Genomic DNA, 14,780 nt, shown 5'->3' with positions numbered 1-14,780 from the left:
CCGCCCCTGACTCCTCATTAAAGATGAAAAAGCAAAGCACTGAGAAGCTAAATGTCTTAGCTGACATTTTCCAGTGTGTTTTCCCAGACTTTGTGGTCAGTCCCTGGGCCATCTCCAGGTAAGGTTTTCTCTTTGCTGCAGTTGGTAGTCAAGGATCTTGACTTTTCTCAGTTCCCTCTTAGCCAAGGTGGGACCCTGGCAGATAGGGCCCATCAGAAGCCTTTGCCCAGCCACCCTTCCCTCTCACTGGCCCTTCTTTTCTGCCCTCTCCCCATAGGTTGAAAAGAAGACTAGGACAAGGAGAAGTTAAAAACTCCCTTGGTCATCAAGAGAATTAAGGTGAGGAGAAGGGATAACGTGGAGGGGAGAGATTCGTGGTTTGGGTCATGCCCGCACTCCAGTCAAGAGCCTCTTAGCTCTAAGCCACCCACTTAGGCACAGTAAGATTCACTTAGTCACGCCATCTAGAATCGCATTTAGTATTAAAGCTGAAAGACCGCAGAGATTATTTCATTTTCAGCCAAGCTTCATGCCTGGTAGATGAGCCATCACAGGGTGACTAACTTTCCTGGCGTCCCACATTAGCAGTCTCCCCAGCCACCCAGGGTCCGAGTTCCCTGGCCTCTTTGCCTTTTACCACTTTGACTCCCATGACCTCGCCATTCTCTGTGGACTCATTGCCCTGGAGCTTTGCATGGTCAAGGCTGCAGTGATAGACTTTACCCCTCTAGTGCCATCTTCTCCCCCAACACTCTTGCTCTGCTGAGCACCACTTAGTCAAAACCTTTTTTGCTGCCTCCTGGCTGCCCAGGACCCCACACTAAGGTAAACTCCTTTGGCAAAATCCCATGTCCTAAAGCTTCCCCTGTGCCCATTTCTCTATCACAACTTACCTTTCTTATGTCCCAGCCAACAGTCAAATTCAAAAGGAAATCTGGTATGTAATAAGTTCCACCATGTTTACGACTGATAATGAACTCAAATGGTTCCAAGGTTGTTTATTTTTAAAACTGGGCTCCTAGAAGAATGAAATGTTTACCCACAGAGGTAAGGCCTTCAGGGTAGAATTCTGGGAATTCTGATGCAGAAAATTCTCCCCAGCATGCCTCCAAGTGTCCAGTGGAGACAGCTCCAAGCACTGACCCCATGTGATACTAGCCTTGAGTTAGAGGTATGTGTGGTTTCAAGCGTTAGCCTGATGATGGTCTGGTCTCTTTTCTGAATCTAAGAAGTTCCTTGGTCTTCTTACCATAGCAAATCTGAAGTCGTTTATCATCTCCATTTCCTTGGAGCACTCTTTTAACCTTTCTTTTTCACCCAGTGCCTGCAGTCAGAGAGTTAAGGGAAACGGGGGTCTGTCAGGGGAGGGTGCCAGCTGGTCTTTGACTACTTCTTGTAGCAGCTCTAGAGGCCCCCCCTTCCAAAAATCTCAAGCACCAAACCCCAAATGCCTTATTTCCACAGGACTTGACCTCTTTCCCAAAATGCTTCCTAAGATCAATGTAAGTGCCCATTGTAATGGTTAGAATGGTGGTGCTGCCAGCTGTAGTAGATTTCCTCTCCATGTCATCATGATTCATGGTGGTCCTGAGGGATGCGGAGAACACAGTGGCCAGGAGCTGGGATGACCACGCATCCCTGTTTCTGCCTGCTATCCTGGCGTAATTATTAATAGGGCCAAAGTGTCCTGGGTTGAACGATAAACTATTAAGATCATGGGCTTGGGAGTGAGTTTGACCTGAATTCAAAGCCTACCCTTGCCTCTTAGTAGATGAGTGACCTTGGACAAGTTTCGTAAAGTCTATGAACCTCAGTTTCCAAATCTGCAGAAAGAGGATGTTATTAGCCACCACACCCCACCACCACACCCCCCGTTCATAAGGTCATTTGGCAGGACTGGCTTTGCACAGTGCCGAGCACATGCTAAGAGTGCAACCTGAGTTAGCTCTGATTCTAGAATTATAGAACATCCATGTACATCCTCCTCATTTGCAGACTCACCGCAGAGAGGATGTAGACTCCAGTGAGGAATATTTTGCACTGGAAAAACTTGCAACCAGACAGACTAGCATTCAAATCCCAGCTGCACTATTTCTAGTTCTGTGACCCCGGGCAATTGAAACAAACTTTTTGAGCCTCACCTTACTCATCTGTGCAATGGGGATAAAAATCTCAGGGTTGTTGAAAGGAGAAAATGAGATAAAGGTATTGGAAAGCACTGTGCCCTGTGTACTAGTAAATGCTGCTGCTTATTATTACATTTGGGGGAAGTGAGGCACAGAGAGGTAGGAAGAACTGCCCACGTACACAACTAGGGTTGTGAGAGAGGGGGCATGTCCGGCTCCGTGCACTTTCCACTCTATCTTATGGTCTCTGAGGACTATATTCTCCCTCCTCCCCAGGTTACGATCATGCCCTAAGCCATCAGCATCATTTCCAATGCTGTATCAATCCTTCACAAGCTCTCCCCTCCCTTATCATGGAGGTTCGAAACAGGAAATGGAAGCCTCATGATGACATGCAGCTGGCCCTGGGATTTCTGAATTAGAACCAAATTTCATGTTTGTGGAATAGATGTCAGTCTGCTGGCTGTGTGACATTGGGCAAATAACTATACCACGCTGAGCTGCAATTTCCTCCTGTGTAAAAAAAAATGACACCCCTTGCAGGGTAGGCGACAAACTAAAGTCATTCTGACTCCCAAGCCTCTGCTTTTAACTTTGATCCTAGCTCAAGTTCAGTGGCTGTCCAGTCCCCTGGCCGTTTGGGAAGCAGTTAAGATGATGGCAGGTAGTAAGAAAAAACCTACATTTCAGGTGTATGAGGATGACTTCAAAAATTGAGATTTGGGCTATGATATGAGATAGAATGCTACCTCGTGTGGGTAGATATTTTATTCAAAATCGTCCAAAAGCAGTTGGCCTGTTTTTGGGTTTTTGTTTTTAACATCATTATTGGAGTATAATTGCTTTACAATGCTGTGTTAGTTCCTGCTTTATAACAAAGTGAATCAGCTATACATATACATATATCCCCATATCTCCTCCCTCTTGTGTCTCCCTTCCACCCTCCCTATCCCACCCCTCTAGGTGGTCACAAAGCACCGAGCTGATCTCCCTGTGCTATGCGGCTGCTTCCCACTAGCTATATATTTTACATTTGGTAGTGTATATGTGTCCTTGCCTCTCTCTCACTTCGTCCCAGCTTACCTTTCTCCCACCCCGTGTCCTCAAGTCCATTCTCTACGTCTGCGTCTTTATTCCTGTCCTGCCCCTAGATTCTTCAGAACCATTTTTTTTTTAGATTCCATATATATGTGTTAGCATACGGTATTTGTTTTTCTCTTTCTGACTTACTTCACTCTGTATGACAGACTCTAGGTCCATCCACCTCACTATAAATAACTCAATTCTGTTTTTTACAGCTGAGTAATATTCCATTGTATATATGTGCCACATCTTCTTTACCCATTCATCTGTTGATGGACACTTAGGTTGCTTCCATTGTCCTGGCTATTGTATTGTATAGGAATGCAAGAGATTTCTGTGCATTAATTTTGTATCCTGCTACTTTACCAAATTCATTGATTAGCTCTAGTAGTTTTCTGGTGGCATGTTTAGGATTCTCTATGTATAGTATCATGTCATCTGCAAACAGTGACAGTTTTACTTCTTCTTTTCTAATTTGGATTCCTTTTATTTCTTTTTCTTCTCTGATTGCTGTGGTTAAAAATTCCAAAACTATGTTGAATAACAATGGTGAGAGTGGACAACCTTGTCTTGTTCCTGATCTTAGAGGAAATGCTTTCAGTTTTTCACCATTGAGAGTGATGTTGGCTCTGGGTTTATCATATATGGCCTTTATTATGTTGAGGTAAGTTCCCTCTATGCCTTCTTTCTGGAGGGTTTTTTTATCATAAATGGGTGTTGAATTTTGTCGAATGTTATTCTGCATCTGTTGAGATGATCATATAGATTTTCTACTTCGACTTGTTAATATGGTTTATCACATTGATTGATTTGTGTATATTGAAGAATCCTTGCATTCCTGGGATAAACCCCACTTGATCATGGTGTATGATCCTTTTAATGTGCTGTTGGATTCTGTTTGCTAGTATTTTGTTGAGGATTTTTGCATCTATGTTCATCAATGATATTGGCCTGTGGTTTTCTTTGTGACATCTTTGTCTGGTTTTGGTATCAGGGTGATGGTGGCCTTGTAGAAGGAGTTTGGGAGCGTTCCTCCCTCTGCTATATTTTGGGAGAGTTTGAGAAGGATAGGTGTTAGCTCTTCTCTGAATGTTTAATAGAATTCACCTGTGAATCCATCTGGTCCTGGGCTTTTGTTTGTTGAAAGATTTTTAATCACAGTTTCAATTTCAGTGCTTGTGATAGGACTGTTCATATTTTCTATTTCTTCCTGCTTCAGTCTCGGAAGGTTGTGCATTTGTAAGAATTTGTCCATTTCTTCCAGGTTGTCCATTTTATTGGCATAGAGTTGCTTGTAGTAATCTCTCATGATCCTTTGTATTTCTGCAGCCATCAGTTGTTACTTCTCCGTTTTCGTTTCTAATTCTATTGATATGAGTCCTCTCCCTTTTTTTCTTGATGAATCTGGCTAATGGTTTATCAATTTTGTTTATCTTCTCAAAGAACCAGCTTTTAGCTTTATTGATCTTTGCTATTGTTCCCTTCATTTATTTCTCATCTGATCTTTATGATTTCTTTCCTTCTGCTAACTTTGGGGGTTTTGTGTTCTTCTTTCTCTAATTGCTTTAGGTGTAAGGTTAGGTTGTTTATTTTTAAAGATGTTTCTTGTTTCTTGAGGTAGGACTGTATTTCTATAAACTTCCCTCTTAGAACTGCTTTTGCTGCATCCCATAAGTTTTGGGTTGTCGTGTTTTCATTGTCATTTGCTTCTAGGTATTTTTTGATTTCTTCTTGATTTCTTCAGTGATCTCTTGGTTATTTAGTAGTGTATTGTTTAGCCTCCATGTGTTTGTATTTTTTACAGATTTTTCCTGTAATTGATATCTAGTCTCATAGCATTGTGGTCGGAAAAGATACTTGATACGATTTCAATTTTCTTAAATTTACTAAGGCTAGATTTGTGACCCAAGATACGATCTATCCTGGAGAATGTTTCATGAGCACTTGAGAAGAAAGTGTATTCTGTTGGTTTTGGGATGGAATGTCCTATAAATATCAATCAAGTCCTTCTTGTTTAATGTATCATTTAAAGCTTGTGTTTCCTTATTTATTTTCATTTTGGATGACCTGTCCATTGGTGAAAGTGGGGTGTTGAAGTCCCCTACTATGAATGTGTTACTGTTGATTTCCCCTTTCATGGCTGTTAGTATTTGCCTTATGTATTGAGGTGCTCCTATGTTGGGTGCATAAATATTTACAATTGTTATATCTTCTTCTTGGATTGATCCCTTGATCATTATGTAGTGTCCTTCTTTGTCTCTTGTAATAGTCTTTATTTTAAAGTCTATTTTGTCTGATATGAGAATTGCTACTCCAGCTTTCTTTTGATTTCCATTTGCATGGAATAAGTTGACCTGTTTTTGTTTTCCATACCTATGAGCCTCTAGCAGAACCTGTATAGCCTGCTGACTATTTTTGTAAATAGAGTTCTATTGGAGCACAGCCATGCCCATTTGTTTATGTACTACCTATGGCTGCTTTTTCTCTGCTGTGCCAGAGATGAGTGGTTGCAACAGAGACCACACAGACTGTAGAGGCAAAGTATTTACTATGTAAACCTTTACAAATAAAGTTTGTAATCCTGCTAGACAGTAAATACCACTTAAGTTTTAATAATGATAATTACAGTAATACCTGCTGCTATCACGTGCTTGCTCTGTGCCAAGTACTGTTCTAAGGCTTTATATATACTGTCTAATTTAATACTTGCAACAATCCCATGGCACACACATACTTTTATTCCCATTTTATGAGTGAGGAAACTGAGGCAGAAAGAGATTAAGTAACTTGCTCAAGGCAAATGACAATTGGAATTCTAACCTAGGTAAAAAGTATTAGACTTCCTTAGAAACTTTCACACCCATTTTCTTTCCTGATACACTTAGTCACTCATCATATGAGAGAGGATTTTAAGTGGTCCACAACACATTAAAAAACATCCTGTCCTGCGAATTCCCTGGCGGTCCAGTGGTTAGGACCCTGCGCTTTCACTGCCAAGGCCCCGGGTTTAATCCCTGGTCAGGGAACTAAGATCCTGCAAGCCATGGTGTGGCGCAACTAAAAAAAAAAAAAGAGTCCTCTCCTATTTAAAATGTATTCCCTTTTAAATTCTCTTTAACATTGTGACTCTCCCTTTTAAAAGAAAGAATGAGTGGTCTCTTCACATATAGCGGTAACTTGCTAAAATTTGTATTGCTTTGTTTCATAGCATTTATTTTTATGGTTGCCTTTTATTTGTGGCAAACGATGCTTGCTTTCCCTTTGTACTAGTTTCCTTTCAAAATTAATTTATTTAGGAGTAAAAAGTAAAGTCAATTCAATTATTAAAGAAACAATGTTAATAAATGTACAGATGGTGTGTAGATATGACAAAAATCATGACAACAGCACAGAAATGAATGACAGCGCCCAGAGCGCTGGCCCCTGTCCCAGCCAGCAGTAGTTTGGTTTGTGGCTGTGGACACACCAATGCTCCTTCTCCACCCCCTGAGCCTCAGGTTCCTTATCTTCTGAGAGAAGGAGTTGAATTAAATTATCTCTAATGTTCTATGGCATGCCAGTTTATTCTTCCTGGCCTGGAATTCACCATACCTTCACTTGAGCCAAGATTAAATTAGACTTGTTAGAGCTCCATCCTTTCAAGCGCTGTAAACACAGAGGACTCGATGGCACTCCTTACGTCTCTCCCTGTTAGAGTGAGCCCGTTAATCCCCATCTAGATTCTTGCAGAAAAGGGAGAGACAACAAATGCATATGGTAAAGAATTCAATTTGTGCTTCTGGCCTAGAAATTAAACAGGTCCATGTTCGTCCAGGGCATTTACCAGGAGAAAGAGAAAGCCCTCGACATTACCTCGTTCATAGTTATTCCACCTGGGCCCAGCAGGCCTGGCCTGATGGGCTTTCTCACCCTCTGGAGGGCTCTGTGTCTCCTTACCCAGAGACAGCCATGTCACAAAGCTCACAATGGCTGGAAGGAAAAGAGTAGGATTTCTATTAGAAAATACAAGATGCAGCACTTCAAATGGGCTCCAAGTCTATATGAAAAATATCCTGGTCAGTAGTGGCAAGAGTGGCAAGACCCATTCTTCTTCCCTTTAAGAAGACTTAGGGGTGGAGGGGCACCCGGGATGGGCCGGGGACAATAAGCTATTTACAGCACACTGCTATATTTAGTACTTTAACACACCCCTCCTCCCTCCCGCAACATCAGTTCTGAGAGGTAAGAGCGATCACCAGTGTCGTCATCATCATCATCGTTTATCATTCATTTTATTACATTATATTGTATAGATGAAGAAATTAAGACTCAGAAAGGTTGCAATCCCCTCTAACTTCAGTATAGTCCTCATCGGTATAGGTGTTATCACTCCCTATTTTATATTTAAGGAACTTGAGATTGAGGGTAAGTGACAGAGTCAGGTTTTGAACCTGGGTCAATTCTCTTCAAGTCTTTTCCCTGCGCTTCCTCTCATGCAGGCCTCGGGAAACTTTGAATTATGGCCTTCTAGCCCTTAGCAGGAGAGAGGGAGGGAGAGGGAGAAGCAGGCAGGCTGGATTCCAGTGGAGATGATAGTAAGAGAGGGCAAGGGGGTTTCCCCCTCCGTCACATCTTCATATGGGCACCGACCCCACCCAACAACACTGTCATTTTTCATTCCTCATGTATGTCAAAAATTCCTACACGGTCAGTACAATGCACGCTTCCCCCCAGCCACTCATGCAGATTTGAAACCATCTATCGATCCTTCCCAATGATAGCTGACGGAGGTGTCTGTGGCCAAAAGCCACATGAGTCCCTCCTCCAACTGCCAGCAAGAAGCAGGTTAAGAGCCATGTTGTCTGTCTTGACTAAAGTTCTTTCCCACGGGCTATTACTTAAGCCCCATCCATACACAGTCTGTGAAACCCAGGTTATCTGAAGTGCCAGGACCTCTGTCTGCAGGGAGTCTCCATCCATAGTGGGCAATGTCAGTGTTCCACCCAAAGTCCTCAGATCCCTTTCACCATTTCTTTTTTTTTTTTTTTTTTTTTTTTTTTTGGTGGTACGCGGGCCTCTCATGGTTGTGGCCTCTTCCGCTGCGGAGCACAGGCTCCGGACGCGCAGGCTCAGCGGCCATGGCTCACGGGCCCAGCCGCTCTGCGGCATGTGGGATCTTCCTGGACTGGGGCATGAACCCGTGTCCCCTGCACCGGCAGGCGGACTCTCAACCACTGCGCCACAAGGGAAGCCCCCTTTCACCATTTCTGTGGTCCCTCGGCCAGCTTCTGTGTGCTCTGTTTCTGATGAATCACACCTGCTACTTTCTGCAGAGGCCTGCCTCAGGCTGTCGGATTTGCTCTGCCCTCACTTTCAGGGAGCCAGAAGTGCCTGAGAGCCAGTGACCAAGTAGGGCAGGAGCCTAAAAACCCAGCTCTCTTGCCGCAAGTCAGGGCCAACTCTAAGGTGTCAATTACATTCCAGAGATCCCCCTGGATCAGGCTCGGATTGAGCCTGAAATCACACCTTTGCCTGGCCTCTTCCTCATCATGTTTTACTGCCCACACTCCCTCACCAGTTTCTCCTTGGAGCGCTCCCTTAATAAATCACATGCAAGCACACTATCACCTGCCCTGAGACACCATCTGCCCTAAGACACCATCTCTCATCCTTCATCTACCTTCCTTTCCTCCAGGCCCACAGACTATATTCCCTTGAATAAATATTCCCTCCCCATGATCATCTGCATCAGTCTTCCTTATGGAAATGTGTCTCATGAATGTAAACATGGTAAATGGGAATGTCACTGTTAAAGTTACCTACTCTATCAGCAGATTTCTAGACAACAATAAACTCAACTTGGTGGTGTTCATGTCCATCTTATATATAAAGCCTTTTCAATAAGGAAATTTCACTACACATAATGGTGACCTCATCCCATTCCTTTTATAGAAAAGAAAAGTGAGAAATTTACCTTTTTTTTAAAAGTTGAATATTTTTTAAAAAATTTTTATTGGAGTATAGTTGATTTACAATGTTGTGTTAGTTTCAGGTGTAAAAGTGAGAAATTTAGAGTTGAGTTTTTGTTTTTGATCCATCCACTTATTAACTTGTCCATTCATTTATTAACCATTGGTAAGTGGTATGACCTTTATTTTATTTTTAAAAGTAAAAGGTTTTTTTCTCCTGATTCTTAAGGTAATATACATATATCCTTTGTGAAAAATTATTTTAAATTTAGAAAAATATTATAATTCAAGCGTGCTAACATCAATCAGCGCTTTTTGGTAAATTTCCACCCAATTGTTTTTTTTCTATGCAGATATTCTTAAATAATTGTGATAGACATTACTCACGCCCATCACCTGGTTCTCTTCTCCTTCTAAATACATGGGGCAATTATACTTCCTTCCCCCCTTGATATTAGGCATGGTCATATGACTTGGTTTGGTCCATGAAATGTGAGCAGTGTATTTAAGAGCTTGTGTGCCGTTCTCCATGCCCTCTTCCATCACTAAGGTGAACCCTGAAGCTTCAAGTTGAGATGGTGGCTCCTCCATCATTCTGGGTACCTGCAAGATTACAGGCTCTCTGATAACAGAGCCCCCTGCCAACCCAAAATGGGCATGTAGCATATGCAAGAAATAAACGGTTGTTTCAAGCCATTGGAACTCAGTGGATATATTAGTTTGCTAGTACTGCTGTAACAAAGTACCACAAACTGGGTTGCTTAACACCAGAATTTACTGTCTCATAGTTCTGGAGGTTAGAGGTTCAAGTTCAAGTTGTTGATGTGGCCTGGTCCCTTCTGAGGCCTGTGAAGGAGAATCTGTTTCATGCCTCTCTGCTAGATTCTGGTGGTTTACTACTGATCTTGGGCATTCCTTGGCTTATAGAAGCATCTTCCTGATTACTGCTTTCATCTTCACCTGGCATCCTGCAAGTGTACATATCTGTGTCCAAATTTCTTCCTTTTAATAAGGACACCAGTCATATTTGATTAGGGCCCACCATAATGACCTCATCTTAACTAATTATATATGTAATGACCCTACTTTCTTATAAGGTTACATTCTGAGTACTAGGGAGTAGGACTTTAACATATGATTTTTAGGGAGACACAATCCAACCCATAACGGTGGATGTTTGTTACAACAGTGTATCTTAGCCTAAACTGACCAATATAGAGCTCATCCTTCTTGTGCTTTTTTTTTTGGCTACGTTGGGTCTTCGTTACTGCATGCGGGCTTTCTCTAGTTGCGGAGGCTACTCTTCGTTGCGGTGCGCAGGCTTCTCATTGCGGTGGCTTCTCTTGTTGCAGAGCACGGGCTTCAGTAGCTGTGGTGCACGGGCTTAGTTGCTCCGTGGCATGTGGGATCTTCCTGGACCAGGGATTGAACCAGCGTCCCCTGCATTGGCAGGTGGATCCTTAACCTCTGTGCCACCAGGGAAGGCCCTCATGCTGCTTTTTAACTTCCTGTTTTCAATTTATGAGGCTAAATAATTTTCCCAAGGTCACAAAACCAATAAGAGGGAAAACTGGAATTCTAATACAGGTTTTTCTGATTCAATAGAGTGTACTTTCAACTAGTCTCCAGAGGTTGATCCCTGACAGTCCAAGTGCTTTGCCACTCAACACAGTACCTGTTATATCCCAGACATTGAGGGTCAGTACTGTTTGTCTTGGGCTTGGCCTGTTGAGTTTCCTACATGAATCAATTTATTTGTTTACGTTACTTGTTTTCTCCCTGTGGGCATTGCTTTTGCAACCTTGCACTATGCTATAGTTCCTCTAAAATAAATATTAAAAGTATAACACATGACCTTCCAGGTCACCAGAAACCCTAGAGTCATTAAGACAATCTGAACCACTCTCACCCTAAGCTCCCCTTGTCCCTGACTCTCTCCTCCCATGAGCACAAACCCATGGCCTAGGTCCCCATTACCCTTCTTGTACCTGATTTCTGCCAAGCAAATTTCCCCTCAAAGGAATGAGCCAGGAATAAAAATATTTGATCGATTAAAGCAAACAGGTTGTCAGGTAATGGCAGCTCCTCCTGTGTACGTCCTTTATAAAAGAATCACCCCATTACAAGGGACTCAATCAAATGGCAACTTTTTCTCATTCCTGATGTTCGCATCTCCCAGTGAAGAGAAAAGAAGAAACCCCACTTTGTGAAGCTTATACTCAGGCAGGGAATCACAGAAGCTCTTCAATCTCTTATTGCTTTTTCCCTCTTGCCATTCCTATTGAGCATGATGTCTTTTTTATCTGACACTGAGAGGCTTTGTGTGTGTGCTACTCCTCATTAATTTGATCACAGAGGGCAGATCTAAGATGTGATTCAAGTAAATGAAAGGTTCTCCAGAAGCTATCCAGGTATAGGCATTCTCTTCTAAGCCCTTATCCGTGCCTTTGAATTCATTAGCTCGGAGAACATAGCACTTCCAAAGAGGCACGTAGACCACATATACACACCTCGGAGAGCCTGACTCTGCAGACTGGCACCAAGTCACCTTCTCCTAACCCAAGTCGATGAGACACACATCGTGTTTACTCCAATTTTCTCATTAATTTGCTGGCTGCCTGACAGCCTCTGCCTCCCCGGATTAGATTTCTGAAATTAGGCTGATCTTCATGCTGCGACAGGCCCAACTGCCTCCTTGCAGGCAAAAAAATCCCCATCCCCATTTTGGCAACTGAAGCTCTGCCAGGAAAGATCTGTCTGAAGTGGTAAATGCTGGGGAGGCTTGCCTTCGTGTGCAGGTCAAGTGATTTGCCTAACCAGAAAGAAAACCTTACCAAAACATCTCTCAGATGCCTGCCACTATGCTGCAGTGTACAGCATTGGTCCAAGATTTAAATGAGGTGTTTTAAAACGCAGCACTTACCCGGAAGGATTGCTATAATAAGCCATTAATGCTTTCGTGCAAATGAGTTTGATCAAATTGACTTTAGCCACCTGGCAGGGTCAGGAGGGACACAGCGAGATAAATTCTAGTGAGATAAAAGGATTCAAAAAAGGCAGCAAAGGCAAGAGGAGTCGTAAGGTGCCCAGGACCCCGGGAACATCAAATGGACATTGGGTCAATGAAATGTGACCAGTGTATTTAAGAGCTTGTGTGCCGTTCTCCATGCCCTCTTCCATCACTAAGGTGAACCCTGAAGCTTCAAGTTGAGATGGTGGCTCCTCCATCATTCTGGGTACCTGCAAGATTACAGGCTCTCTGATAGCAGAGAGCCAACAGTTTATTTCTTGCATATGCTACAGGCTCATTTTGGGTTTTGCAAACCCAAAATGAGCCTGTAGCATATGCAAGAAATAAACTGTTGTTGTTCCCCCACCAGGTGGGGGAATGAAATGGAGAGGCCAAGAGAACGTAGGGAGATGGTGCAGATGACTTGAGATGATGTCAAACAAGCTGTGACCTTGAACGAGCCCCTTAAAACTCTCTGACCCCATTGCAACTATCAGAAGCAGAAAATAGTGGTTTATCTACCCAAAGGCAGAGGGGCGAATTAAAAGATCCCTTTCTCCAGGAAGATTCTGTGAGTCAGAGTGAAGTCCAGTCAGTGAAGAAATCCTCTGGTTTAATCCTTCCAAGCCTTAGCATCATTGTTAGAGCCAGGTAGACTTTTGTGTGTTTTCTTTGTGGTTTTTTTTTTTGCGGTACGCGGGCCTCTCACCGCTGTGGCCTCCCCCGCCGCGGAGCACAGGCTCCGGACACGCAGGCCCAGCGACACGCGGGATCCTCCCGGACCGGGGCATGAACCCGCGCCCCCTGCATCGGCAGGCGGACTCCCAACCACTGCGCCACCATGGAAGCCCTGGTCTCAATTATGAGCTCTGCCGCTGCACAGTTCACTGGGCAACCGTGGGTGAGTCTAAATCTCTATGGGCTTCAAGTTTCTCATCTACAGATAAATCATAAAACCTACCTCACTGGGTTGTCAGGAGGTTTCAATAGGACCATGTATGTACAATCACTTAGTAACAATGATGGGCAGAAAATAAACCCTCAGTAATAACAGCTTAGCTTCCATGTGTCATCACCATCACCACCACCACCATCATGCCATACCCACCAGTGATTGCGTGCCTCCTGGTGGGTGGAGTTCAGCAACATCATGGTGAAGGGAGTGGGTTCTGGAGTCAGACCATCCTAGTCTCAAATCTGGGCTGTAATGGGGACCAGATATCTGCTCTTGGACAAGTTATTTATTCTCAGCTTCGGTTCCCTCATCTGTAAGTGGGAATAATAAAATTCCCTATCCCACAGGTGAGGATTAAGTGAGACGATTCATGTAACTTGCTGAGGCTGGTGCCTGGCACACAGTCAGAGTTCAATAAATGGGAGATAGGGACCGCAAAACTCCCTTTCTCATCCTCTGCCTTTCTCTGCAGTTCTTTTTTGTTTTTTGGGGGTTTTTTTTGTGACAGATTTGGTTGGGTAGGGATTATGAAATCCAGTTCTGTGGATGATCAGAGTAGATGCAAAAAACATTGCTTTCAACCAGAGAGACAAAGAAGACCCCCGTGAGCCAGCTCAAATCTGGTTTCATCCAGCTCCCATAGTATTCTGGCTTTTAGGCTGCAGTACAGAAAATTAGTTCTCCTGAAGCTGTCCCCTTCAGAGTGCAACTGGGGAAGATAAAGAGTGACCAAAGAGCTCTGAACAATGGCTAATCTTCTAATTAGCACTTCAGAGAGAAGTGATAACAGGAATCCACTCTCAGCCATAAACCCCAGGGAACGGCAGGATCTGATCCATGTTTTCCTGGAATCTGACTCAAAGCCACTGAGCTCCTGCCTTCTAAGTTTGTGTCTCCCTCCTGGAACCTTACCTTCTGTCCCTCTCTTTTTTTTTTATTTTTTTTTTCCGGTACGCGGGCCTCTCACTGTTGTGGCCTCGCCTCTCCCGTTGCGGAGCACAGGCTCCGGACGCGCAGGCTCAGCGGCCATGGCTCACGGGCCCAGCCGCTCCGCAGCATGTGGGATCTTCCTGGACCGGGGCACGAACCCGTGTCCCCTGCATCAGCAGGCGGACTCTCAACCGCTGTGCCACCAGGGAAGCCCCTGTCCCTCTCTTTTATTATCTTCTCCTTTTTCTTTTTCCCGTTTTCAATCTTCCTGTTCCCTTCTAACTCTCAGAACTAGGCAACCCCCTTCCATCTCTTTCTCTCATAACTACCATAATATGGGGTGCGTGTAATCAGGTGTTTGTTCCTTCATTCTTGAGACATTTACTGAATACTTACTAAGTGCTAAGGATATAGAAAAGAATAAGATGGTCTCTTTGTCCACAAGGAGATAGACTAACAAACAATGGACAGTGCTTGCAAACAACCTCAGTTGCTTCAGCAAGTGCTTTTTCAGAAGTATAAGTGGGGTGGGTGTATAGACGAAGTGCCAAATTCTGGCTGAGTGGGGCACAGAAAGCTATTCTAGAGGAGCCGGTCCTGAGCCTGAGACATAAAGACTAAGTCTAGGCTTTTTTTTTTTAAGATTTTTTGATGTGGTCCATTTTTAAAGTCTTTATTGAATTTGTTACAACATTGCTTCTGTTTTATGTTTTGGTGTTTTGGCCCCG

The 14,780-nt window shown here is 43.6% G+C and overlaps 1 long non-coding RNA gene across 1 annotated transcript in view; it reads left to right on the top strand.

Moving 5' to 3' along the window:
- The first annotated feature begins 275 nt into the window (after positions 1 to 275).
- The window catches only part of LOC112409822 (uncharacterized), a 34,912-nt gene continuing 20,407 nt past the window's right edge, over positions 276 to 14,780 (top strand). The window contains exon 1 of the long non-coding RNA XR_003005236.1: positions 276 to 339. This is a non-coding gene — a long non-coding RNA (uncharacterized LOC112409822). The remainder of the gene's footprint in view (positions 340 to 14,780) is intronic.

The sequence above is a fragment of the Neophocaena asiaeorientalis genome, unplaced genomic scaffold (assembly GCF_003031525.2).
Source record: "Neophocaena asiaeorientalis asiaeorientalis breed wild unplaced genomic scaffold, Neophocaena_asiaeorientalis_V1.1 scaffold336, whole genome shotgun sequence".
NCBI classification, from domain to species: domain Eukaryota; kingdom Metazoa; phylum Chordata; class Mammalia; order Artiodactyla; family Phocoenidae; genus Neophocaena; species Neophocaena asiaeorientalis.
This window is presented reverse-complemented; position numbering and strand designations above follow the sequence as displayed.